This window comes from Mobula birostris, chromosome 1 (assembly GCF_030028105.1).
Source record: "Mobula birostris isolate sMobBir1 chromosome 1, sMobBir1.hap1, whole genome shotgun sequence".
Lineage (NCBI taxonomy): Eukaryota > Metazoa > Chordata > Chondrichthyes > Myliobatiformes > Myliobatidae > Mobula > Mobula birostris.
Window position 1 is genome coordinate 1,735,167 of NC_092370.1, and position 27,488 is coordinate 1,762,654.

The 27,488-nt window shown below is 44.0% G+C and overlaps 1 protein-coding gene across 3 annotated transcripts in view; it reads left to right on the forward strand.

Moving 5' to 3' along the window:
- Positions 1–5,407: 5,407 nt before the first annotated feature.
- tmem71 (transmembrane protein 71) overlaps positions 5,408–27,488 on the forward strand; it is an 84,525-nt gene continuing 62,444 nt past the window's right edge. For all 3 annotated transcript variants that reach the window (XM_072251700.1, XM_072251702.1, XM_072251701.1), the window contains exon 1: positions 5,408–5,551. The gene's annotated coding sequence lies outside the window, so the exon portion shown is untranslated. The remainder of the gene's footprint in view (positions 5,552–27,488) is intronic.

A 27,488-nucleotide genomic window follows, 5' to 3' on the forward strand; every position in this document is an offset into this window, starting at 1 on the left:
TGTAGAGAAACAAGGTGAATGATTCTGAGTAATCATTACTCTGGCTATATTCTTGCTTAAGCCTGCACTTCACAGAGGTTTATGAAATCAAGTTCAGTTTTAATTGTCATTCAACCATGCATGAACACTCATGAATACATCCAAATGAAACAGTGTTTCTCCAAGGTCAAGGTGCAAAACACAATACCAACAGTCAGACACAGCACAAGGCATCTGTAAAATACAGTCACACAGGAAAATATAGTCCAGGTCCCAGGGCCATGAATGATGCAGTGGTCTGCAGTCAAATGCTAGGGGGCAGCACCGACTCCAACACCTCTCTCCTGAGTGGTTGCAAACACCACATCTTCAGGCTTAGTCCTTGCAACAGCCGAGGACATGCAGCTCCCCTGCCGTCTGCCCATAAACCAGTCAATCAGACTTGCAGCATTCAACGTTAACAATGTCCAACAAGGTTTTGTGATCACAAGAAAAGCGACTTAGCCATGTTTGTTTAAATACTACAAAAAATGGTATTCATACACGGTGATTTAACCAGGGTTTACTGGAGCTGCAACATTATCATGTGGCTATTGAACTCAATGCCCCAACTAATGAAAGCCAAAATACTCTTACATAATATTTATAACATATTGGAGATTTTCCTACCTGAAAGACCCAACCACTAACTGCAGCTACCACTTACAGTGGTGCGAGAAAGTCTATGAACCCTGTATAATTTTCTCTCTTTCTGCATAAATATGACCTAAGACATTGTCAGGTCTTCACCTGAAACTGAAACTGAAACACCTAAAACTAGATAAAGTGAACTCAGTTAAATAAATAACACAATACATTTTACTTGTTCATTTATTTATTCAGTAAAATGATCCAATATTACATGTATTTGTCGAAAATTAGTTTGTGAACCTTTGCTTTCAGTAACTGGTGTGATCCCCTTGTACAGCAATACCTTCAGTCAAATGTTTCCGATAACTGTTGATCAGTTCTGCACCTTGGCTTTGAGGAAATTTAGGTGATATGACTTTACAAAACTGCTTCAACTCTGGGATGTTGGTGGGCCTCCTTGCATGAACTGCTTGCTTCAGGACCTCCACAACATTTCTATAGGATTAGGTCGAGACTGTGACTCGGCCATTCCAAAACATGAAATTTTCTTCTTTTTAAATCATTCTGTTGTTGATTTACTCTTGTCTTTCAAATCATTGTCTTGTTGAATTATCCAACTTCTATTAAGCTTCAGGTGAAGGACAGCTACCCTGACATTCTCCTGAAAAAATGTTGATACAATTTTGAATACACTTCTCCCTCATTGATTGCAAACTGTCCAGGCCCTGAGGCAGAAAGCAGCCACAAACCATGATGCTCCTTCCACGAGGCTTCACGGTTGGGATGAGGGTTTGGTGTTGGTGTGTAGTGCCCCTTTTCATCCAAACATAGCAATATACATTTCGGTCTCATTTCTCTCATCTTTCCACAGAACATTGTCCCAGAAGCATTGTAGAACATCCAGGTGGTCTTTTGCAAACTTGACACGTGCAGCAATGTTTTTTAGGAGAGCAGTGATTTTCGCCATGGTGTCCTTCTTGTTCAGTGTTTTGCTTATAGTGGTCATATGAACAGACACTTTAACAAGTTCTGGAGATTTCTGCATGTCTCTTGTCATTACCCATGGGTTCTCCTTCACTTCCTTCAGCATTACACGTAGTGCTCTTGGTATGATACTTGCAGGATGCCCTGTCCTCTGAGTTTGCTTCATTTGTAGACTATTTCTTTTACTGATGAACACTCAGTTCTTTAGGAATGGTTTTGTAGCCTTTTCCAGCTTCATGCATCTCTACAAATCTTCTTCGAAGATCCTCTGAAAGTTGTTCTGATTGGGACATGATGCACATAAACAGATCTTTCTTGAGAAAAGCAGGCTCTGAGAGTAACCTGACTTGGTGTGTATATTTATAGGGCAGGGCACATCCACAATCCACACCTCCAATCTCATCTCCTTGATTGGAACACCTGACTCCAAATAGCTTTTGTAGAAGGCATTTCCCCAGAGACTCACATACTTTTTCCAACAAATACATGGATGATTTTTCTTAATAAATGAATGAACAAGTTAATGGTTTTTGTGTTATATTCAGTAGGGTTCTCTTTATCTAAGTTTAGGACATGAAGATCTGATCACATCTGGTCATATTCATGCAGAAATAGAGAAAATTCTACAGGGTTGACCAACTTTCTAGCAGCACTGTACACTGCACCAGAATACTGGATCTCAGACTGGCCATCTGAGGACGCACCAATAGACAACTCCTTCAGAGGACCTCATACTAGACTTGAGATATCTCACTACCACCCTTAAATGTTATCAAATGAAATTGATAGGACAACTATCCCAATAACTATTTTGCTAGAGATAATTTCCTTTGAAGATGTTTATTTCAATTGAAGTGTAAAAGAAGGAAGGGGAAACGTCAGACAGTGGAGAGCACCCCTGTGGTCATCCCCCTGAACAATAAGTACTCCATTTTGAGTACTGTTGTGGGGGGGGGGGGTGAAGGAAACATGGAGGTAGTTTGCCTCCCGCGTGCCGGGGTCCGCAACATTTCTCAATGCAGCCAGAATATCCTGAAAAGGGAGGGTGAGCAGTCAGAAGTCCTGGCACATATTAGTACCAACGACATAGGTAAAGAAGGGAGGAGGTTCAGAGAAAAGAGTACAGGGGGTTAGGAAGGAAGCTGAGAGGCTGGACCTCAAGGGCAGTAACCTTGTGTGTTCAACACCCCGGTCTCCTTGGCTGCGTAAGTCTAGGGAAGATAACCTTCGGCCAGGCCAAACTCATGAGACTGAAGTGTGCTTGATCCCACCCCAAACCCCGGTTTGTGTGGATGCTGTGCCATTTGCTACTCTGTTACAAATTAATGCCACAAAATAACAGACAGCACACTGTATACGATTAAAGGAATTATATTTATGAATCTTAACTGAAGGCAAAGAGTGGTTGTAGACGGGTCATATTCAGCATGGAGGTCGGTCACCAGTGGTGTGCCTCAGGGATCTGTTCTGGAACCCCTTCTCTTCATGATTTTTATAAATGACCTGGATGAGGAAGTGAAGGGATGGGTTAGTAAATTTGCTGATGACACAAATGTTTTGGATAATGTGGAGGGCTGTCAAATATTACAGCAGGACATCAATAGGATGCTGAGAAGTGGCAGATGGAGTTTAACCCAGAGAAGTGTGAGGTGATTCATTTTGGTAGGTCAAATATGATGGCAGAATACAGTATTAATGGTAAGACTCTTGGCAGTGTGGAGGATCAGAGGGATCTTGGGGTCTGAGTCCACAGGATGCTCAAAGCAGCTGCAGAGGTTGACTCTGTGGTTAAGAAGGCATACGGTGTATTGGCCTTCATGAATCGTGGAATTGAAATTAAGAGCTTAGAGGTAATGTTACAACTATATAGGATCCTGGTCAGACCCCACTTGGAGTGCTGTGCTAGGTTCTGGTCACCTCACTGCAGGAAGGATATGGAAACCATAGAAAGGTTGCAGAGGAAATTTAAAAGGATGTTGCCTGGATTGGGGAGCATGCCTTATGAGAATAGGTTGAGTGAACTCGGCCTTTTCTGCTTGGAGCGGTGAAGGATGAGAGGTGACCTGATAGAGGTGTATAAGATGATGAGAGGTATTGATAGTGTGGATAGTCAGAGGCTTTTTCCCAGGGATGAAATGGCTAATACGAGGGGACACAGGTTTAAGGTGCTGGGGAGTGGGTACAGAGGCGATGTCAGGGGTAAGTTTTTACACAGAGAGTGGTGAGTGTGTGGAATGGGCTGCCGGTGACTGGTGAGGTGGATACAATAGGGTCTTTTAAGAGACTCTTGGACAGGTACATGGAGCTTAGAAAAATAGAGGGCTATGTGTAACCCTGGGTAATTTCTAAAGTAAGTACATGTTCAGCAGAGCATTGTGCTGTAGATTTTCTATGTTTCTATAAAAGCAAGGAGATAATGCTGAGCCTTTATAAGGCACTAGTCAGGCCGCACTTGAGTATTGGCAACAGTTTTTGGCCCCATATCTCAGAAAGGATGTGTTGTCGTTGGAGAGAATCCAGAGGAGGTTCATGAGGATTATTCCGGGAATGAAGGGGTTAACATATGAGGAGTGTTTGGCAGCTTTGGGCCTTATCTCACTGGAATTTAGAAGAATGCAGGGAGATCTCATTGAAGCCTACTGAATGCTGAAAGGACTAGATAGGGTAAGTGTGGAGAGGATGTTTCCTATGGTGGGAATATCCAGAACTAGAATGCACAGCCTCAATTTTGAGGGGTGGCCCTTTAGAACCGAGGGAAGGAGGAATTTCTTTAGTCAGAGAGTAATAAATCTGTGGAATGCTCTGCTTCTGGCGATGGATGCCAAGTCTGTGGGTATACTGAAGATGGAAGTTGATCATTTCCTGATCAGTCAGGGCATCAAAGGATATGGCGAGAAGGCAGTCGTATGGTTTTTAGTGGAATCCGGGATCAGCCATGATGGACTGGTAGAACAGACTCGATGGGCTGAATGGCCTAATTCTGCTCCTATGGTAATGTAGAATACTGCAAGTCTGGTTGACTGGTTCATTGGAGAGACTAATGGCCAGGGGCTCGTGTTGCATTGGCTGTTTCATGGACCAGGCCCTTGTGCCTCGGGATCACCTATTGAAATCGCCCACAGGAGGAGACGCTGGGGGCAGTGTGGGACAGTGCATCAATGCGGTGGGGTGTTCTGTAGTTTGTGTTGGGTTGAGTGCTGGCCCTTTCCATTGATGCTGCCCTGCAGTGTCTGCTTGACGGAAGACAGGGTGAATTGCCTACGTTTGCAGCTGCACTGGCATGAGATGAGGAACTGCTGTGTGCTTGCTTTTATGGAAATGTGGCTTCATGATAACATCCCATGTTCCACCAATCTGCAGGCCATGCCTGTCAAGTCTTTTTGTGATTGTATGCTTTTCTGCTCTAGTGTTGACTGGTACTGTGTTTTACACCTTGACCCAGAAGCTATGTCGTTGTTTTGGCTGTATTCATATGTATTGCTGAATGACTATTAACTTGAACTTGAATGTTTGTTTTTCCTGAGTGAAGGAGAAGGTACAGGGGCCTGAAGACACACACTCAACTTTACAGAAACGTCTTCTTCCTTTCTGCCATCTGATATCTGAATGCACACTACCTCATTCTTTTTTCCCTCTCTCTTGGCACTACTCATTTAATTTAGTTTTCTTTTTTATATTGTAATTTATAGTTTCCATTGTTATGTACTGCTGCCGCGAAATAACAAATGGCACGACATTACACCTGATTCTCGCAGGAGACGGTAGTTTACGGCAGGCACTAGGACCTGGGGCGCGCCGAGGCGGGAGAGCCAGACGTCACCCACACTTGAAAGATAACAAGAAGTTGCAACATCCGTCCCGGGACAAATGCAGATTCATTTGGGGAGTTTTTGCAGTGTTACAGTCACGGCGTAAAGCAGCGAAACGGCTGAGGGAGCAGAGGTGGACGGCGAACAGTGTGAGTAGACTAACTTTGTCACCAGAGACTCCTGAGACTCGCTTGTCACTCACTGTAACCCTGCTGCCCTGTGTACCGTTCATTTAAAACAATGAGAAAATCCACTTTAGTAAGCAAGCCTAATGTACCTATAAATAGGGAAATTTGGAGAATGTTTATTTTCCTCCCCAAAGTACATGTCATGCATGTGTTATTTAATTAACTGTTTCTTGTGCTTAACTATATAAACTCTTATGTATCTACATTTATTGTTTTTTATTGTATTTTTTGTCCTGCATCGGATCCGGAGTAACAATATTTCTTTCTCCTTACTCTTGTGTAGTGGAAATGACATTAAACAATCTCGAATCTAGGCGTACTGAGCATTGGATACTTCACTATAGAAACGGGGGTGATGGCTTATTGCAGTTACGTTCACAAATAATGACTGACTCTTGGTAAAGGGGTGCTGTGACCGTTAAATCCTCAGATTGAATGTCATTGTGAGTCTGGCCTGTGGATATCGGTGGCTGCACCGTGTGGTCCTGCACTTCATAAATTCGTCCAACTTTAAACAGGGGTTATTGTATTCATTCTACATAATTACAATAACCTTTCAAATGTCTCAAATTCCTGACCACATCTTTAAAGTAACGAAAAGTCAAAATACATTTTTTAGTTTGTGCCACGGAGTGCTGACATTTTGCAGAGAATTTCAAACGCTTAGCTGATTTTTAGCACGTCCTCAGTTTCGCAGACTAATTTCAGAATTAGTCCTCGCGAAGTTGAAGTGTACGTATTTTGCTCTGAATTCACGTTCAAAACAAGCGCTCTATTTAAATGACCTTACAAGCTTGGCCAAGCAATTAAAATGTAAATGATGCTATTTCCTGAAACTATTTCATTTGCATCACCACAAAAGCAACAGATGTACAAATGTGAGTATTTCTGACACATGTTTGGGCATGTTTTGCTGGGTTTGTCAATCCATGTGTTGTGGCTCCACAGGGATTGGGAAGTGTACAATTTGAGAGAGTGAGAGAATGACAGCGAGAATTCGTAATACTTCACAGAATTAGTCAGCCTGTCAAAGATTGTCGTGAGGAGACTGGAGAATGAGATTGAGAGGGGCAATAAATCAGCCATGATGGAGCAGAATCGATGGGCTGAATGGCCTAATTCTTCTCCTATGTCTTGTGGATCGTGACACAGGACCCCTATACTCATCCCATGGATTGGAGGTCAGGTGGAAAGTACATACTCTGGTGACATTGATTCCCAGAACCTCTGCCACCAACGGTAACCACCACAGGGCTGATTCATTCTGAATTTGAGTTTGTTAGATTTCTGTTCTCTAAGTTAAGGATTAACGTATGAGGAGCATTTGATAGCTCTGGGCTTGTATTCACTGGAGTTTAGACGAGTGAGGGCAAGGGGATCTCACGAAACCTATCGGATATTGAAAGGCCTGGATAGAGTAGATGTGGAGTGGATGTTTCTTGTGGTGGGGCAGTCTAGGATCAGAGGGCACAGACTTAGAATAGAGGGACATCTATTTAGAACAGAGATGAGAAGGAATTTCTTTAACTGGAGAGCAGTGAATCTGTGGAATTCATTGCCACAGGTGGCTGTGGAAGCCAAATCATTGGATTTATTTAAACCTGGAGGTTGATAAGTTTTTGATTAGTCAGGTTATCAAAGGTTGCGGAGAAAAGACAGGAGAATGGGGTGAGAGAGAGAGAATAAATCAGCTGTAATGGAATGGCAGGGCAGACTCGATGGGCTGAATGGCCTAATTCACTCCTGTGTCATGGTCTTATGGTCTCTTCATTTCTTTTTCCTAAATTAAGGGGCATGATGCCAAAGCAGATATACCAAATGAACCCTTAGACCACCCATGGTGCTGATGACTGGAGGAATAAACGCCACTCGGTAACTGGTTCAGTCTGCATCTATCTTCTTGAGTTGAATGTTCCCCTGAAGAACAGATGGAATCTATCCCAATGGATCAGACTAGAGGGATTTCTTAAATCATCTTCTGATTGGCTGCTCTTTATTCCAGGTCATTCTGAATCGACCACACCTGCAACTAGGAATAACATTTTTTAATCAGTGCAGGAAGCTAATTAGAAAATAGGATTATATTCACCATATTCCTAATACAAGATTGCATATTACTACATCATAATTCACATTACTCTGATAATACTTATTGTGATATTAGGATAATATGATATGTAATGTTAATAATGTATGGGAGAAAAGTACCTCAGAGCAGTTACGCATTTATCAACCACACATGACCAAATCTCAGTGATAGAAACAGATGCAAATACTGAGGCTGTCTCCTCTAACCCTAAGACATTAAATCTTGCGAGCCTAGTTTTTGGGGAAAAAAGAACATAAAATTGATGATAGAGGTGATTCTGAAAGTTGTTCCCTGGTTGAAAGTGGAGGCCATTACCTCTGTGAAGTGGTGGAACAGTTTCCAGCTGCCCAGACCCGAACCTCAATGTTTTGGCACCTTCTGTCCTTCCCTCATGATAAAATGGTCTGATTTCGCTCCTATATCTTATGGTCTAATACTCATCCTCCATTTCTTCAGCCTTTACAAGCACTTGGAGATTTTTCTTTAACTCCAGCTGATTGATCCCAAGTAATTTTCCTTCATCTCCTCTCGTTTCTCGGTTGACATAGTGAGGTGGGCAACGAGAGAAGAGAGGAATTGGGACCAGGACTGGGCTGTGAAGTCCCAGATGGTAGCTGTGTGTGGAACGGCATCGACACTGATCCTTTGTCACAGATCCATATCTCTGTAGAACAACTCTCTGTTGCATCCACAGAGTGATCCATCATCATCCTCTCCACATCCACTCTCTCGAGGTCTTTCACCATTCAATAAGTTTCATTGAGAGCAGGTGTAATCTGGCATAGGACCAGTTGTTTCAGAACAAATGTTGAGTGGCTTCTGCACGACAGGACTCCAACACAAGTTGCTGATGGAGGAATTTGACAGATATTGTGCTCTCTTGCCATTAACACGTGAGGCCAGAATAACCAACTGACAGTTCTGTCAGTAATCACTGGCATTCGTCCAGCCCATTATCAGGAGGAAGAGTGGAGAAGTTTGTGAAGTTCAAGGACTGCTCCTATTTCCATTCCAGACCTGATGAAGGGCCTCATCCTGAAACACCGAATGTTTATTCATTTCCATAGATGCTATCTGACCTGCTGAGTTCCTCCGGCACTCAGTGTGTGTGTGTGTGTGGGGCTCTGGATTTCCAGCATCTGCAGAATCTCTCGTGTTTGCTTTTGCTTGTTGTTGCTTCACAATGGAGCTTCCACCATGCGTGTATGTACAGTGGCCGGCATGTAGGGTTGGCAACTGGCCCCTGCTTGCCAGGTCCCTCCTAGGCGCTGCTGTCCAGTGTCAGCTAGCTGAAAGGCCGGCTGGATTGCCTTCAATTGCGGCTGACTTCAGAGCAAGATGAGCAACTGCTGCCTGCTTGTTCCTGCAGGATCCAGGACAACATCTCATGCACCATTAGTCCACAGGCTAGGCCACACAGGAACTTTGTGCTAACATTATTTTGTGACTGTATGGACTATATGTGTTGTGTGTGACAATTGGCTCTGTGTTTTACAATTTGGCCCTTGAGGAATGCTGTTTTGTTTAGCTGTATACATGTGTACAGTTGAACGACAATTAAACTTGAATTTGAGTTATTTGCATGGACACTTCAAAATAATAACGTGCTGTGGAATCCTCCTAAAAATTCTACAAGTAATGAGGCCGCAATCTCCAACTGTATATCATGAAATATTCTGCAGCCATCACCAGGATGATTGAAGTTTAATGTACATCCCGTGCCCATTTGGGGGTTTTCTGAGGCGGCTGGTTAATTGTTGCAGGGAAGTGAAACGCTCTCTAATGTTGTAGGGCTTTTTAAAATTTTTATGGGCGAAATATCTGATCCTCCTTGAATTTCCCTCTTCATTGCAGGCATGTTAACCAAGCAGAAACAGAGAGATGCTTCCTGTGGCAACCACAGGGTTCGTCTTGTAATAATCGCGTGCGTCTACATTTGAAAATAAACCGTCTGCGGAGACAATACACTACCCAACTGTTGCGTCTTTTACACGACCCATAGTGCTCAGTACTGAAGTACTGATCTTCTCGGAACTTCTATACACCCATGCTAAATTGCCAGTCGAATTTTTAAAATTAAGTTTTATCAGTAAAGGTTAGAACAAAACATGCTCAATTATTCACAAGGCAGTTATACAGCATAGCCCGTGCTGTCTGAAACACGATTTCATGTTCTTAGAAAAAAATACAGAACACCCCCTCCCGCCCACCTGATGGGGGTGGGGAACGGCCCTTTTCCCCTCTCCCGCCCGATGGGTGGGGAAAGGCCCTTTCCACAACACTCGCCCGGCAGAGGAGCAGCTCCCCACGCCCGCCCCACTCGAACGTTGCGGGACAGAATCATTCCCCCCACCACCCCCGAATGGTGCGCGACCAGCTCCCCCGCTCCACCCGCCCCACTCAAACGCTGCGGGACAGAATCATTCCCCACCCCCCAACTCAAACGCTGCGGGACAGAATCATTCCCCACCCCCCAACTCAAACGCTGCGGGACAGAATCATTCCCCACCCCCCAACTCAAACGCTGCGGGACAGAATCATTCCTCACCCCCCAACTCAAACGCTGCGGGACAGAATCATTCCTCACCCCCCAACTCAAACGCTGCGGGACAGAATCATTCCTCACCCCCCAACTCAAACGCTGCGGGACAGAATCATTCCTCACTCCCCAACTCAAACGCTGCGGGACAGAATCATTCCTCACCACCACTGAAACGCTGCGGGACAGCCGCCTCCCTGCTCGAATGGAGCGGGGACAGCCTCCCTGTCGAACAGTGACAGTCCCCAGCTCGAACGTTGGTGAGAGCAGCAGCCAGGAAGGTCCTCGGCATTGTCCTCGTTCAATGTGATGTGATTTGGTGAGACAGGTGGTTACAGTAGTATGCAGTGGGGTGTGAGTGGACTGGTGTGGAATATGTTGCGGTAGTGTGAATTACCCCTTTGAAAGGCAGCTTTATTTGCTCAAATTCTGTACTGAGCAATTACTACACCAACAGCGGATACCTTTATACTCAACACCGACTGTTCCTGCTGCACCCGAATCAGAATCAGGTTTATTATCACCGGCATGTGACGTGAAATTTGTTAACTTAGCAGCAGCAGTTCAATGCGATACATAATCTAGCAGAGAGAAAGAAATAATAATAAATAAACAAGTAAATCAATTACGCATATAGAATAGATTAAAAAAACGTGCAAAACAGAAATACTGTATATAAAAAAAAAAGTGAGGTAGTGTCCAAATATTCAATATCCATTTAGGAATCGGATGGCAGAGGGGAAGAAGCTGTTCCTGAATCGCTGAGTGTGTGCCTTCAGGCTTCTGTACCTCCTCCCTGGTGATAACAGTGAGAAAAGGGCATGCCCTGGGTGCTGGAGGTCCTTAATAATGGATGCTGCCTTTCAGAGACATTGCTCCCTGACCATGTCCTGAGTACTTTGTAGGCTGGTACCCAAGATGGAACTGACTAAATTTACAAACTTCTGCAGCTTCTTTTGGTCCTGTGCAGTAGCCCCTCCATACCAGACAGTGATGCAGCCTGTCAGAATGCTCTCCCCGGTACACCAATAGAAGTTTTTGAGTGTATTGGTTGACATGCCAAATCTCCCCAAACTCCTAATAAAGTCTAGCCGCTGTCTTGCCTTCTTTATAACTACATCAATGTGTTGGGACCAGGTTGGATCCTCAGAGATCTTGACACCCAGGAACTTGAAGCTGCTCACTCTCCCCACTTCTGATCCCTCTATGAGGATTGGTATGTGTTACTTTGTCTTACCCTTCCTGAAGTCCACAATCAGCTCTTTCATCTTATTGACATTGAGTGCCAGGTTGTTGCTGCGGCACCACTCCACTAGTTGGCATATCTCACTCCTGCACACCTTCTTGTCACCACCTGAGATTCTACCAACAATGGTTGTATCGTCAGCATATTTATAGATGGTATTTGAGGAGAAGAGGAGAGCAGTAGTGATAGAGGACTCGATAGTTAGAGGTACAGATAGGAGGTTCTGAGGTCATGACAGAGAATCCAGGATGGTTTGTTGCCTCCCGGGTGCCAGGGTCAAGGATGTCTCTGATCGCTTGCATGACATTCTGAAGTGGGAGGGTGATCAGCCAGATGTCGTGCACATCGGTACCAATGACATAGCAAGGAAGAGTGAGGAGGTCCTGGAGAGTGAGTATGGAGAGCTGGGTAGGAAGTTGAAAAGCAGGACCTCGAGGGTGGTAATCTCAGGATTGCTACCTGTGCTAGGTGCCAGTGAGGGTAGGAATAGGATGCTCTGGAGGATGAACAAATGGCTGAGGAACTGGTGTAGGGGGCAGGGTTTCAGATTTCAGGATCATTGGGACCTCCTCTGGGGCAGGTGGGACCTGTACAAGAGAGATGGGTTACACTTGAACTACAGGGGGACCAATATCCTTTCAGGCAGGTTTGTTAGTGGTATTGGGGAGGCTTTAAATTAGATTTGCAGGGGGATGGGAACCAGAGTGCCAGAGCTGACAGTGTGGCTGGGGTGAAAATAAATAATGTTAAAAGTTCAAGCAAATCCGCTAATAGAAAGGTTGTGAGTAGTGGTAAAAATCTTCTGAGGTGTATATATTTCAATGCTAGGAGTATTGCGGGGAAGGCGGATGAGTTGAGGGCGTGGATTGACACATGGAATTATGACGTTATAGCAATTAGTGAAACTTGGCTACAGGAGGGGCAGGACTGGCAGCTTAATATTCCAGGGTTCCGATGTTTCAGATGTGATCGAGGCAGAGGAATGGAAGGTGGGGGAGTAGCATTGCTTGTTAGGGAAAATATTACAGCAGTGCTCAGGCAGGACAGATTAGAGGGTTTGTCTACTGAGTCCTTATGAGTGAAGCTGAGAAACAGGAAAGGTATGGCCACATTAGTGGGATTGTATTACAGACCACCCTATAGTCAACGAGACTTGGAAGAGCAAATCTGTAGAGAGATAGCAGGCAACTGCAGGAAACATAAAGTTGTGGTGGTAGGGGATTTTAATTTTCCATATATTGATTGGGACTCCCATACTGTTAGGGGTCTAGATGGTTTAGAGTTTGTAAAATGTGTTTAGGAAAGTTTTCTAAATCAATATATAGAGGGACCAACTAGAGGGGATGCAATATTGGATCTACTGTTAGGAAACGAGTTAGGACAAGTGACGGAAGTCTGTGTAGGGGAGCACTTTGGTTCCAGTGATCATAACACCATTAGTTTCAATTTGATCATGGACAAGGATAGATCTGGTCGTAGGGTTGAGGTTCTGAACTGGAAGAAGGCCAAATTTGTAGAAATGAGAAAGGATCTAAAAAGCGTGGATTGGGACAGGTTGTTCTCTGGCAAAGATGTGATCAGTAGGTGGGAAGCCTTCAAAGGAGAAATTTTGAGAGTGCAGAGTTTGTATGTTCCTGTCAGGATTAAAGGCAAAGTGAATAGGAATAAGGAACCTTGGTTCTCAAGGGATATTGCAACTCTGATAAAGAAGAAAAGGGAGTTGTATGAAGTGTATAGGAAACAGGGAGTAAATCAGGTGCTTGAGGAGTATAAGAACTGCAAGAAAATATGTAAGAAAGTAATCAGGAGGGCTAAAAGACGACATGAGGTTGCCTTGGCAGTCAAAGTGAAGGATAATCCAAAGAGCTTTTACAGGTATATTAAGAGCAAAAGGATTGTAAGGGATAAAATTGGTCCTCTTGAAGATCAGAGTGGTCGGCTATGTGCGGAACCAAAGGAAATGGGGGAGATCTTAAATAGGTTTTTTGCGTCTGTATTTACTAAGGAAACTGGCATGAAGTCTATAGAATTAAGGGAATCAAGCAGTGAGATCATGGAAACTGTACAGATTGAAAGGGAGGAGGTGCTTGCTGTCTTGAGAAAAATTAAAGTGGATAAATCCCCGGGACCTGACAGAGTGTTCCCTCGGACCTTGAAGGAGACGAGTGTTGAAATTGCGGGGCCCTGGCAGAAATATTTAAAATGTCGCTGTCTACGGGTGAGGTGCCGGAGGATTGGAGAGTGGCTCATGTTGTTCCGTTGTTTAAAAAAGGATCAAAAAGTAATCCGGGAAATTATAGGACGGTAAATTTAACGTCGGTAGCAGGTAAGTTATTGGAGGGAGTACTAAGAGACAGAATCTACAAGCATTTGGATAGACAGGGACTTATTAGGGAGAGTCAACATGGCTTTGTGCGTGGTAGGTCATGTTTAACCAATCTATTGGAGTTTTTCGAGGAGGTTACCAGGAAAGTGGATGAAGGGAAGGCAGTGGATATTGTCTACATGGACTTCAGTAAGGCCTTTGACAAGGTCCCGCATGGGAGGTTAGTTAGGAAAATTCAGTCGCTAGGTATACATGGAGAGGTGGTAAATTGGATTAGACATTGGCTGAATGGAAGAAGCCAAAGAGTGGTAGTAGAGAATTGCTTCTCTGAGTGGAGGCCTGTGACTAGTGGTGTGCCACAGGGATCAGTGCTGGGTCCATTGTTATTTGTCATCTATATCAATGATCTGGATGATAATGTGGTAAATTGGATCAGCAAATTGGCTGATGATACAAAGATTGGAGGTGTAGTAGACAGTGAGGAAGGTTTTCAGAGCCTGCAGAGGGACTTGGACCAGCTGGAAAAATGGGCTAAAAAATGGCAGATGCAGATTAATACAGACAAGTGTGAGGTATTGCACATTGGAAGGACAAACCAACGTAGAACATACAGGGTTAATGGTAAGGCACTGAGGAGTGCAGTAGAACAGAGGGATTTGGGAATACAGATACAAAATTCCCTAAAAGTGGCGTCACAGGTAGATAGGGTCGTAAAGAGAGCTTTTGGTACATTGGCCTTTATTAATCAAAGTATTGAGTATAGGAGCTGGAATGTTATGATGAGGTTGTATAAGGCATTGGTGAGGCCAAATCTGGAGTATTGTGTTCAGTTTTGGTCACCAAATTACAGGAAGGATATAAATAAGGTTGAAAGAGTGCAGAGAAGGTTTACAAGGATGTTGCCAGGACTTGAGAAACTCAGTTACAGAGAAAGGTTGAATAGGTTAGGACTTTATTCCCTGGAGCGTAGAAGAATGAGGGGAGATTTGATAGAGGTATATAAAATTATGATGGGTATAGATAGAGTGAATGCAAGCAGGCTTTTTCCACTGAGGCAAGGGGAGAAAGAAACCAGAGGACATGGGTTAAGGGTGAGGGGGGAAAAGTTTAAAGGGAACATTGGGGGGGCTTCTTCACACAGAGTGGTGGGAGTATGGAATGAGCTGCCAGACGAGGTGGTAAATGCGGGTTCTTTTTTAACATTTAACAATAAATTGGACAGATACATGGATGGGAGGTGTATGGAGGGATATGGTCCGTGTGCAGGTCAGTGGGACTAGGCAGAAAATGGTTCGGCACAGCCAAGACGGGCCAAAAGGCCTGTTTCTGTGCTGTAGTTTTCTATGGTTTCTATGCCTAGCCACACAGTCATATGTATATAGAGAGTAGAACAGCGGGCTAAGCACACACCCCTGAGGTGCACCAGTGTTGATCGTCAGCGAGGAGGAGATGTTATCACCAATCCGCACAGATTGTGGCTTCTGGTTAGGAAGTCAAGGATCCAATTGCAGAGGGAAGTACAAAGGCCCAGGTTCTGTAACTTCTCAATCAGGATTGTGGGAATAATGGTATTAAATGCTGAGCTATAGTCGATGAACAGCATCCTGACACAGGTGTTCGTGTTGTCTGGGTGGTCTAAAGCCATGTGAAGAGCCATTAAGATTGTATCTGCCGTTGACCTATTGTGGCAATAAGCAAATTGCAATGGGTCCAGGTCCTTGCTGAGGCAGGATTTCAGTCTAGTCATGACTACCTCTCAAACCTTTTCATCACTGTTGATAGTCATTAAGGCAGCCCACATTATTCTTCTTAGGTACTGGGATAATTGTTGCCTTTTCAAAGCACGTGGGAAATTCTGCCTGTAGGAGTGAGATGTTGCAAATGTCTTTGAATACTCCCGCTAGTTGGTTGGCACAGGTTTTCAGAGCCTTTCCAGGTACTCCATCTGGACCTTCCACCTTGCAAGGGATCGCCCTCTTTAAGGACAGCCTAACATCAGCCTGTCATGGTCCAGTCCGTGAAGTCCGTATTCCAGTTCACGGTCCGGTCCATCGAGCCTTGCTCCAGGTTTTCCTTTCTACCCTGTTTCTGTCCTTGTTGAGCTAATTGAGGCAGCTGATTCTCGTTGGGACTGGCTGCATAAATACCTTCAGAGACCAGGGCATGGCTGCTGGATTGTTCTTGTCCTAACACCTTGTATCCCTTCCTCTGCCTTCTGTTTCCTCTCCTGAAGCCCTGCCTTGTCTTGCCGGTAACTCTCACCTCGCCTGAAGTTCTCGTCTCGCCTTGCTTTGCCAGAAGCCTTGCCTTGTTTTGCTGGTAACTCTCGGCTCGTCTCGCCTGCAGTCTTGTCCTGTAGCCACCCTGTACCTAGCTCCCTTCCTATCCCTTGCCTCCGCCCAGGTAAGCCAGGCCATCTTGCCGTTACCTGGGGTTGATTCTGTCCCTTCCTGTCCCTTGCCTCTGATCCGCACCCTGCCCAGGAGGAGCCTGCCAAGCCTCCAGCCTCACCTCAAGTCTCTAGCTCCTGCCAAGTCTCACCTCATCTTTTGCCTAGCCTCTTTTGCCTTCCTCCCTTCTTAAAGAGTGGAGAGACATTTGCAATTTTCCAGTTCTCTGGGACCATGCCAGAATCAAGTCATTCTTGAAAGATCAGATCAATGCAGTTGTTATCCTTTCAACAACTGCTCTCAGGACTCTAGGGTGTATCCATTGTCCAGGTGACTTATCCACCTTAAGACCTTTGAGTTTGCCTCGCACTTTTTCCTTTGTATTAGCAATGGCACTCACTCCCGCTCCCTGACATTGATACCCTTAAGGTTAACCTCCAGGTTGAGTCGGTGGTGAAGAAGGCGAATGCAATGTTGGCATTCATTTCTAGAGGAATAGAGTATAGGAGCAGGGATGTGATGTTGAGGCTCTATAAGGCGCTGGTGAGACCTCACTTGGAGTACTGTGGGCAGTTTTGGTCTCCTTATTTAAGAAAGGATGTGCTGACGTTGGAGGGGGTATAGAGAAGATTCACTAGAATGATTCCGGGACTGGGAAGGTTAACATATGAGGAATGTTTGTCTGCTCTTGGACTATATTCCTTGGAGTTTAGAAGAATGAGGGGGGACCTCATAGAAACATTTTGAATGTTGAAAGGCATGGACAGAGTGGATGTGGCAAAGTTGTTTCCCATGATGGGGGAGTCTAGTAGAGAGGGCATGACTTAAGGATTGAAGGGCGCCCATTCAGAACAGAGGTACGAAGAAATTTTTTTAGTCAGAGGATGGTGAATCTATGGAATTTGTTGCCACGCAGCAGTGGAGGCCAAGTCATTGGGTGTATTTAAGGCAGAGATTGATACGTATCTGAGTAGCCAGGGCATCAAAGGTTATGGTGAGAAGGCGGGGGAGTGGGAGTAAATGGTAGAATGGATCAGCTCATGATGGAATGGTGGAGCAGACTCGATGGGCCGAATGGCCGATTTCTGCTCCTCTGTATTATGGTCTTATGGATATTCACAGACCTTTGGCACACTGCTAGTGTCTTTCACTGTGAAGACTGATTACTACCCATCAGCATCATTTTCCAGTGGTCCAATATCAACTCTCACCTCAGTTATACTCTTTATATAAATGAAAAAAATTTAGTATCCTGCTTTATTTTATTGGCTAGCTTGCTCTTGTATTTCATCTGTTCCTGTATAAATTTTTTAGTTGCTGTGATGGACTGGGACATATCCACTACTTTTTGTAGAATTTTCCATTCAAGGGCATTGGTGTTTCCATACTAGACTGTGATGCAGCCAGTCAATATATTATTCAATTCACATCTATAGAAGTTTGTTGAAGTTTTAGATGTCATGGTGAATCTCTGCGAACTGTGAAGGATGTAGAGGCACTGCCATGCTTCCTTCAGAATTGCAATTTAGGTAGGCACAGAGGGATACGTGGGAGGGAAGGGTTAGATTGATCTTAGCGTAGCTTACAATGTGGCACAATTTCATGGGCCAAAGGGCCTGTACTATGCCGTAGTGTTCTATGAAGCATTTGTGATATCATATTTAAAGACAATTATGGATAAATAGTGGATGCCGACCTCGTAATTATAAATCAACTGGTCCCAAATTGGAAACTTCCTCTATGACTATTTTTATGAAGTGTCTCTCTTTCCTCTTCCACTTCTGAGCCTTTTAGTCCATTGTTGGATCTTAGAGCATAGAACATAGAAAATTCACAGCACATTACAGGCACTTTGGAAAGCAATGTTGTGCCAACCATGTAACCTACTCTAGAAACGGACTAGAATTTCCCTATCGCGTAACCCTCTATTTTTCTAACCTCCATGTACCTATCTAAGAGTCTATTAAAAGACTGCTCTGAAACTCAATCCCATCGTTGATGAAGGCCTGAACATCTTATGCCTTCTTAACAACACCGTCAACCTGCACAGCAGCTTTGAGTGTCCTATGGACATGGACCCCAAGATCTCTCTGATCCTCTACACAGCCAAGAGTCTTAATGTTAACATTATATTCTGTCTTCAAATTTGACCTACCAAAATGAACTACTTCACACTTTTCTGGGTTGAACTCCATCTGCCACTTCTCAGCCCAGTTCTGCATGTTATCGATGTCCCGTTGTAACCGCTGACAACCCTCTAGACTATTCACAACACCCCCAACTTTTGTGTCATCAGTAAACTTAATAACCCACCCTTCAACTTCTTCATTCAGGTCATTTATAAAAATCACAGAGGAGGGGTCCCAGAACAGATCCCTGCAGAACACAATTGGTCACCAACCTCCATACAGAATACAAAATGTCTACAACTACCCTTTGCCTTCTGTGGGCAAGCCAAGCCTGGATCCACAAAGGAAGGTCTCCTTGGATCCCATACCTCCTTACTTTCTGAATGAGCCTTGTATGGGAGCCTTATCAAATGACTTGCTGAAATCCATATACACTACATCCACTACTCTATTTTCATCAATTTGTTTTGTTACATCCTCAAAGAATTTAATCAGGCTCGTAAGGTACGACCTGCCCTTGACAAAGCCATGCTAACTATCCCTAATCAGATTATGTCTCCCCAAATGCTCATAAATCCTGCCTCTCAGGATCATCAACAACTTACACCACTGAAATCAGACTCACTGGTCTATAATTTCCTGGGCTATCTCTACTCCCTTTCTTGAATAAGGGAACAACATCCGCAACCCTCCAATCCTCCAGTATTTCTCCTGTCTCTATTGATGATGCAAAGATCATCACAAGAAGCTCAGCAATCTCCTCCCTCACTTCCCACAGTAGCCTGAGGTATATCTCATCCAGTCCCAGTGACTTATCTAATTTAATGCTTTTCAAAAGCTCCAGCACATCCTCTTTCTTAATGTCTATATGCTCAAGTGTTTTAGTCCATTGCAAGTCATCCCCACAATTGCCAAGGTCTTTTTTTCCTGGTGAATACTGAAACAAGGTATTTGGTAACTATGTTACAGCTGTGTAAGACGTCAGTTAGACCCCACTTGGAGTCCTGTGTTCAGCTCTGGTCACCTCACTACAGGAAGGATGTGGATACTATAGAGAGAGTGCAGAGGAGATTTACAAGGATGTTGCCTGGATTGGGGAGCATGCCTTGTGAGAATAGGTTAAGTGAACTTGGTCTTTTCTCCTTGGAGCAACAGAGGATGAGCGGTGACCTGATTGAGGTGTATAAGATGATGAGAGGCATTGATCGTGTGGATAGCCAGAGGCATTTTCCCAGAGCTGAAATGGCTAACACGCAGAGGCATAGTTTTAAGGTGCTTGGAAGTTTGTAGGTACAAGAAGGATGTCAGAGGTAAGCTTTTCACACAGAGAGTGGTGGATGTGTGGAATGCACTGCCAGTGAAGGTGGTAGAGGCGAGTACAATAGGGTTTTATGAGAGACGCTTAGATAGGTACACGGAGCTTAGAAAAACATGTGGTAGGGAAATTCTAGGCAGCTTCTAGAGTAGGTTACACAGTCAGCACAACATCGTGGGCCAAAGGGCTTGTAATGTGCTGTAGATTTTCTATGTTTTTTTACCTCTGCTACCTCCTCAGTCTCCATGTGCACATTTCCATGATCACACCTGATTGGTCCTATTCTCACACGGCTCATCCCCTTGCTCTTCACATACTCGTAGAATGCCTTGGGGTTTTCCTTAATCCTGCCCATCAAGGCCTTCTTATGACCCCTTCTGGCTCTCCTAATTTCATCCTTAAGCTTCTTCTTAACAACCTCGTAATTTTCTAGGGTTCTAACAGTACCTAGTTCTTGAACCTTTGGTAAGCTTTTCTTTTCTTCTTAACTAGATTTTCTACATCCTTTGTACACCATGGTTCTTTAACTCTGCCATCCTTTCCCTGCCTCAATGGACCATACCTATGCAGAATGTCACGAAAAGGTTCCCTGAACATTTGCCACATTTCTGCATCATATTTCCCCCTACCCCAATTAAATGTTTTCTCAAACTTTCTGCTCCTATCCCTCTCCATCGCTACGGTAAAGGAGATAGAATTATGATCACTATCTCCTAAATGCTCTCCATGGAGCGATCTGACACCTGACCAGGTTCATTTCCCAATATTAGATCAAGTACAGCCTCTCCTCAAGTTGGCTTATCTACATATTGTGTTAGGAAACCTTCCTGAACGCACCTAACAAACTCCACCCCATCCAAACCCCTTGCTCTAAGGATATGCCAGTCAATATTAGGAAAGTTAAAATCGCCCATCACAACAACTCTCATTATTGCACCTTTCCAGAATCTGCTTCCCTACCTGATCCTTGTTGATCAGTGGGGATTTATAAAAAACACCCAGTGGAGTTATTGTCCCTTTCCTGTTTCTGTCTTCCACCCACACAGACTCAGTAGACAATCCCTTCATGATTTCCTCCTTTTCTGCAGCTATGATGCTATCCCTGATTAGCCATGCCATGCCTCTCACCTCTTTTGCCTCTGTCTGTATCATTTTTGAAACATCTAAAGTCTGGCACACTCAGTAGGCATTCCTGCCCCGAGACATCCAAGTCTCTGTAATGGCCACAACATCATAGTTCCATGTATTGATCCACGCTCTAAGTTCATCCTCCTTGTTTATGATACTCCTTGCAGTAAAATAGACACATCTCAAACCATCTGGCTGAGTGCATCTTTGCTCCATCATCTGCCTATCCTTCCTCTCAAATTCTCTACAAGCTGTCTCCACTTGTGCACCAACTGCCCCATCCTCTGCCTCTTCATTTCAGTTACCACCCCGCTTGTTCAAATACATCCGAAAACCTGTGCCTTCTGACCCCAAATCAAGATTCACCAGCTAACTCCAAATCTTATTGAGTCCACTATTGTTTCAACAGAACCTTGCTGTGGACTTAATATATTTGAGTTCCTGCTCATCTTTAGTCACGTTTCTCCTGTAATCTTTTTTTTGCATTCTTCCAGCACCCTGCCCAATCCCCCAACACCCTGTTTGCAAGGAAGGGCAGTGAACTGCAAAAGCTAAATTCAAACTATTAGCATTGCATCATGTTCATTCTTGGAAGCAACACAAATGGGATTCCTTGGGAATTGTTTCAGTGCTTGGCATTGTTGTTGCTGGTGTTATGGTTTGCATATGGTTTCCTATATTCACTATAGGAAGGATGTGGAAGCATTGGAAAGGGTACAGAGGAGATTTACCAGGATGCTGCCTGGTTTAGAGAGTATGCATTATGATCAGAGATTAAGGGAGCTAGGGCTTTACTCTTTGGAGAGAAGGAGGATGAGAGGAGACATGATAGAGGTGTACAAGATAATAAGATGAATAGATAGAGTGGATAGCCAGCGCCTCTTGCCCAGGGCACCACTGCTCAATACAAGAGGACATGGCTTTGAGATAAGGGGTGGGAAGTTCAAGGGGGATATTAGAGGAAGGGTTTTTTACTCAGAGAGTGGTTGGTGCGTGGAATGCACTGCCTGAATCAGTGGTGGAGGCAGATACACTCGTGTTTAGGAGACTACTAGACAGGTATATGGAGGAATTTAAGGTGGGGGCTTATATGGGAGGCAGAGTTTGAGGGTCGGCACAACATTGTGGGCTGAAGGGCCTGTACTGTGCTGTACTGTTCTATGTTCTATAACTGCTGGAGTTGAGTGAAATGATTTAATGGACAGAGGGGTTCCTTGTTTCCACTGATTGGGGTGGCAAGTTGTTGTAGTGGTTAGCACACGTTTTACACGGGTTTAGTTCCCGCTGCTGTCTGTAAGGAGTTTGTACGTTCTCACTGTAACTGTGTGGGTTTCCTCCAGGTGCTCTGGTTTCCTCCCACAATCCAAAGAGATACCAGTTGGTAGGTTAGTTGATGATTATAAATTGTCCCATGATTAGGCAAGGATTAGATCGGGGTTGTTGGTTGCGTGGCTCAAAGGGCTGAAAGGGACGACTCTGAGCTATGTGTCAATACATTAATATTTTGCAGTTTTGAAATGACATGATATCAGAACTTGCATTACGGTATTTTATGTGAATTCTGTACCAGAGTATTTTTTAATTCAATCCTGGACTATATTCTGTAAAATGTTTCACTTGCATCGCAAATTGCTGTGTCTGGTAAGAGTAAAAACTCATGGTATATCACCAGAGGTATTGCATGAAACTGTGCATTAACTGAACTTCAATCACATTACATTAAACTGTGTACACTGACCGATTTCCATCACAGTAGATATTGCAAGCAGATGCAGATAAACTATCTCCTTACTTGAAGGTCAAACCAATTAGCTGTAGAAATGGGGTTGTTATTAATGGGCCCAATAGGGAGAAACCTCATTTCCCAGTGAATGGATAGAATGACCAATGATATGTTTATGATGGGTAGCTTGGATTTATTTAAGACAGGATTAAAAATGAGACAAGGAAGTGGAATTAATAGTTAATAGGATTATAGGAGAATTAGTCGGAATAGGTCCTTGGGATGTAAACACCAGCTTGAATCAGTTAGCCTGTGGCTGTGTTATCAACTCTGTGTAATTACTGCAATAAAACCCATTCGAGAAGAGTGACACTGAAAACTATACTGGGGTAATAGTTAGTGTAACGTTACCACACCAGCACCCAGTGCAGTTCCACTGTTGTCCATAAGGAGTTTGTACACTCTCCCCGCAACTGTGTGGGTTTCCTCTGGGTGCTCCAGTTTCCTCCCACATTCCAAAGCTTTGTAAGTTAATTGGTCACATGAGTGTAACTGGGCTACAAGGACCAGTTACTGTGTTGTATCTGTATCTGAAAGTTTTAGAAAGTTACTACATAGAAATAGATCTTACAGCTAGCCACTTCCATGTCAACAATTTTGCTTCCCCACACTGCCCGCATTTGTCCACCATTTCCTTCTAGACCTTGGCTATTTAAGGGCCTGTCTAAGTACAGAATGTCTTAAATGTAATATTTGTATCAGACGTCACTTCACCTTTGGCAGTGAGATTTGTGTATAAATACAATTATCTCCTCTTCTGGTTGTCACAGCAACCTGGGATAATTCTCATTAGGCCCCAGGGATTTATTAGTCCTCCTCCACCCAATGGCCCCTCCAGCTAAATACTGGCCTGCCTCAGGTTTGCAGCGGTACATTGGAATGCATAATAAAAACATCTATAAATTACAATCAGAAATATATATTAAAAAGATAAGTAAAGAGAGTAAAAAAAAGTGTTGATGGGTTCATCGTCCATTCAGAAATCTGATGGAGGAGGGGAAGAAGCTGTTTCTGAAATATTGAGTGTGTGTCTTCAGGCTCCTGGACCTCTTGATGGTAACAATGAGAAGAGGGCATGTCCGGAATTGTTCTCCACAATCCTGACCACAGTTTACATACAACCAGCCACCAACTATAATCAAACACTTGAGATAGTGAATGACATCATCCTCAAGCAAGAATCAGTCCATCCTGACATATTTTCAAATCATAGTTGGGGACTTCAAACAGAAAACCCTGCCTATTACCATCAGTATATACTGTACTGTAACCTATAGCACCAGAGGTCCCAACGTACGAGATCACAGCTATACTAAGATAAGGAATGCCTCCCGTTTCACATGCCCAGGCCATATTTTGATAAATCTGATCACTTGGCTATCCTTTAGGAAGAGGCTAAAGAGCAAGGCTCCAGAGATTAGGACAATGGAGAGGTGACTGCAGGAGGCAGAGGAGTGCTGCAAGTCAGTGAACTGGGCCACAGGACAGAGATTGAAAATCTGGCTGAATGGTGTCACAACAACATCTTACTTGGCCTTTTTCTCTTGGTGCGATGGAGGATGAGAGGTGACCTGATAGAGATGTATAAGATGATGAGAGGCATTGATCATGTGGATAGTCAGAGGCTTTTTCCCAGGGCTGAAATGGCCAGCACGAAAGGACACAGTTTTAAGGTGCTTGGAAATAGGTACAGAGGAGATGTCAGGGGTAAGTTTTTTATGCTGAGAGTGGTGAGTGCGTGGAATGGGCTTCTGGTGAAAGTGGTGGAGGCGGATACAATAGGGTCTTTTAAGAGACTCCTGGACAGGTACATGGAGCTCAGAACAATAGAGGGCTATGGGTAACCCTAGATAATTTCTAAGGTAAGGACATGTTCAGTACTTTGTGGGCCGAAAGGCCTGTATTGTGCTGTAGGTTTTCTATGTTTCTATGTATATTTAAAGCAGAAGTTGATAGATTCCTGATCAGTCAGGGTATCAAAGGATACAGCGAGCAGGCAGGTGTATGGGGCTGAGTGGGATCTGGGATCAGCCATGATGGAGTAGCAGAACAGACTCAGTGGGCTGAATGGCCTCATTCTGCTCCATGTCTTAAGGTCTATAATCTTCTGGGTATGGTCCCTTTGCATCTCAGTTTTTTTGTGTGGTCTCTCCATTTAGAAAATAGTCAACCCTTTTATTTCTTCTACAAAAATGCGTGACCATGTACTTCCTGATGCTGTATTCCATCTGCCATTTCTTTGCCATTCTCCCAATATGTCTAAGTCCTTCTGTAGCCTCTTATTTCCTCAAACCCAACTGCCCCTTCCAGGGTATGAGAACTGCCACCTCCCTCAGCTGGTAACTTCACACACCTCATGACCCCTAACACTTGGAACTTCCACCAAATTGCTAGTGTCTTCCACAGTGAAGACTTGTGCAAGTCACTTCATGCACCCTCTCACTGGCCAAGCTCTTTCTAGCCCGTGTTTCTGTTAGAAATGACGCAGCAAGTTTCAAAATGCGAAGCTGGTAACGTGAGAAATGAGTATTTGTTCTGGATGTTTTAATTGTGATTGCAAGACCCTGTTGGACATTGGTAACGTCAAAAACTGCAAACTTGGTGTTGAAGAAATCAGAGGCACAACGAATGCATTGAAGTCCATATGGTTTGGGGACTCGCCCCTCTCATTGCTGCTGCCCTGCCCTGTTCACTTGATGAAAAAGAAGCTGGATTGCGTTCGCCTGCGGCTGCACTATCATGTGATGGTCAAACTGCTGTGTGTCTGTTCTTGTCAACAACACCGATGCACCATCAATCTACAGAACATATCACTGAGGGATTTGGGCTACATCATATTTTTTCGTGTGACTTGCGTTTACTGCTATCGTATATGTGCCTTGTGCTGTGTATGACTTTTGGTTCTGTGTTTTGTACCTTGGCTGTTTTGTTTTGCTGCATTTATGTGTATGGATGAATGACAATTTATCTTGAATTTGAGCTTGATATGGCTGGTCCTGAGTGTCTGTAGTTTTACTGTGATTCTGAACTGTATGTTAACTTTTGACAATGGAGCTTGAAGGAATGCAACTGAGCTGACAATGACATTTCTTTAAAATTGACTAAATACAAGATGTTGCTTGAATAAAGTAAAAGGGATTAACCTTAAAATGTTACCAGAAGTATGTGTGTGTTGTGCTAGATGTCTGAAAGGAAATCATTCTGCCAGACGTAAGTGCAGTTACTTCAGGACAATATGCAGCTGTTCTATAAATAGAAAGTTGTTGAATACTGGGGAATTTAGTGACGTGTTGGAAAAGCATCCAGCACAGGAATATTATTGCTCGAGTTTAGATCTCTCACTCAAGTAGGTCTGTTTGAAGCTTCATGCCAGTTCCCTGAGATAACAGGCTTCACGTCAGTTCCTTGGCAGGATATTTGCCCCTAGTTAGTTTTAAAGTATTTGGAGGAAAGTATAGGAGGGATGTCAGAGGTAGTTTTTTTTTCCCCAGAGTGGTGGGTGTGTGGAGAGTACTGCCTGGGGTGCTGGCAGAGGCAGATATATGAGGGACACTTGAGAAACTTTTAGATAGGCACATGGAGAATAGGAAAATGGAGAGCGATGTGGGAGGGAAGGATTAGATTGATATTAGAGTAGGCTGAGGGAACTGTGCTTTGTTGTAGTGTTATATGGGTGCCACAGTAGCATAGTGGTTTGCACAACACCATTACAGCTTGGGGCATTCCAGAGTTTGGAGTTCAATTCCAGCACCATCTGTAAGTTTCTTTGTCCTACATTGTCCTGTGATTATGTGAGGGTTAAAAGGAAGGTTGCTGGATGGTGTGGCTCAGAGGGCTGGAAGAGCCTATTCTGTGCTGTATCTCAATAAATAAATAGAAAACATAGAAAATCTAGAACCCGAGAACACAGAAAACAGGCCATTTGGCCCTTCTAGTCTGTGCCAAAACTTTATTCCGCTAGTCCCATTGACCTGCACCCAGTCCATAACCCTCCAGACCTCTCCCATCCATGTATCTATCCAATTTATTCTTAAAACTTAAGAGTGAGCCCACATTTACAACGTCAGATGGCAGCTCATTCCACACTCCCACCACTTTCTGAGTGAAGAAGCTCCCCCTAATGTTCCCCTAAACCTTTCCCCTTTCACCCTAAAGCCATGTCCTCTCCTATTTATCTCTCCTAATCTAAGTGGAAAGAGCCTACTCGCATTTACTCTGTCTATACCCCTCATAATTTTGTAAACCTCAATCAAATCTCCCCTTATTCTTCTACGCTCCAAGGAATAAAGTCCTAACCTGTTCAGTCTTTCCCTGTAGCTCAACTCCTGAAGACCTGGCAACATCCTAGTAAATCTTCTCTGCACTCTTTCAATCTTACTGATATCCTTCCTATAGTTAGGTGACCAGAACTGTACACAATACTCCAAATCTGGCCTCACCAATGTCTTAAACAACCTCCCCATAGCATCCCAACTCCTATACTCAATACCTTGATTTATGAGTGCCAGGATGCCAAAAGCCTCCTTTACAACCCTGTCTATCTGTGACGCCACTTTCAAGGAATTATGTATCTGAACTCCCAGATCTCTTTGTTCCTCTGCACTCTTCAGTGCCATACCATTTACTGTGTATGTCCTACCTTGATTTGTTCTTCCAAAATGCGACACCTTACACTTGTCTACATCAAATTCCATCTGCCATTTTCTGGCCCATTTTTCTAGTTGGTCCAGATCCCTCTGCAAGTTTTGAAAGCCTTCCTTGCTGTCCACGACGCCTCCAATCTTAGTGTCATCAGCAAACTTGCTGATCCAATTTACCACATTATTATCCAGATCATTGATATAGACAACAAACAACAATGGTCCCAGCACAGATCTTTGAGGCACACCACTAGTCACAGGCCTCCAGTCTGATAAGCAATCATCCACTACCTACAGCACAATACAGGCCCTT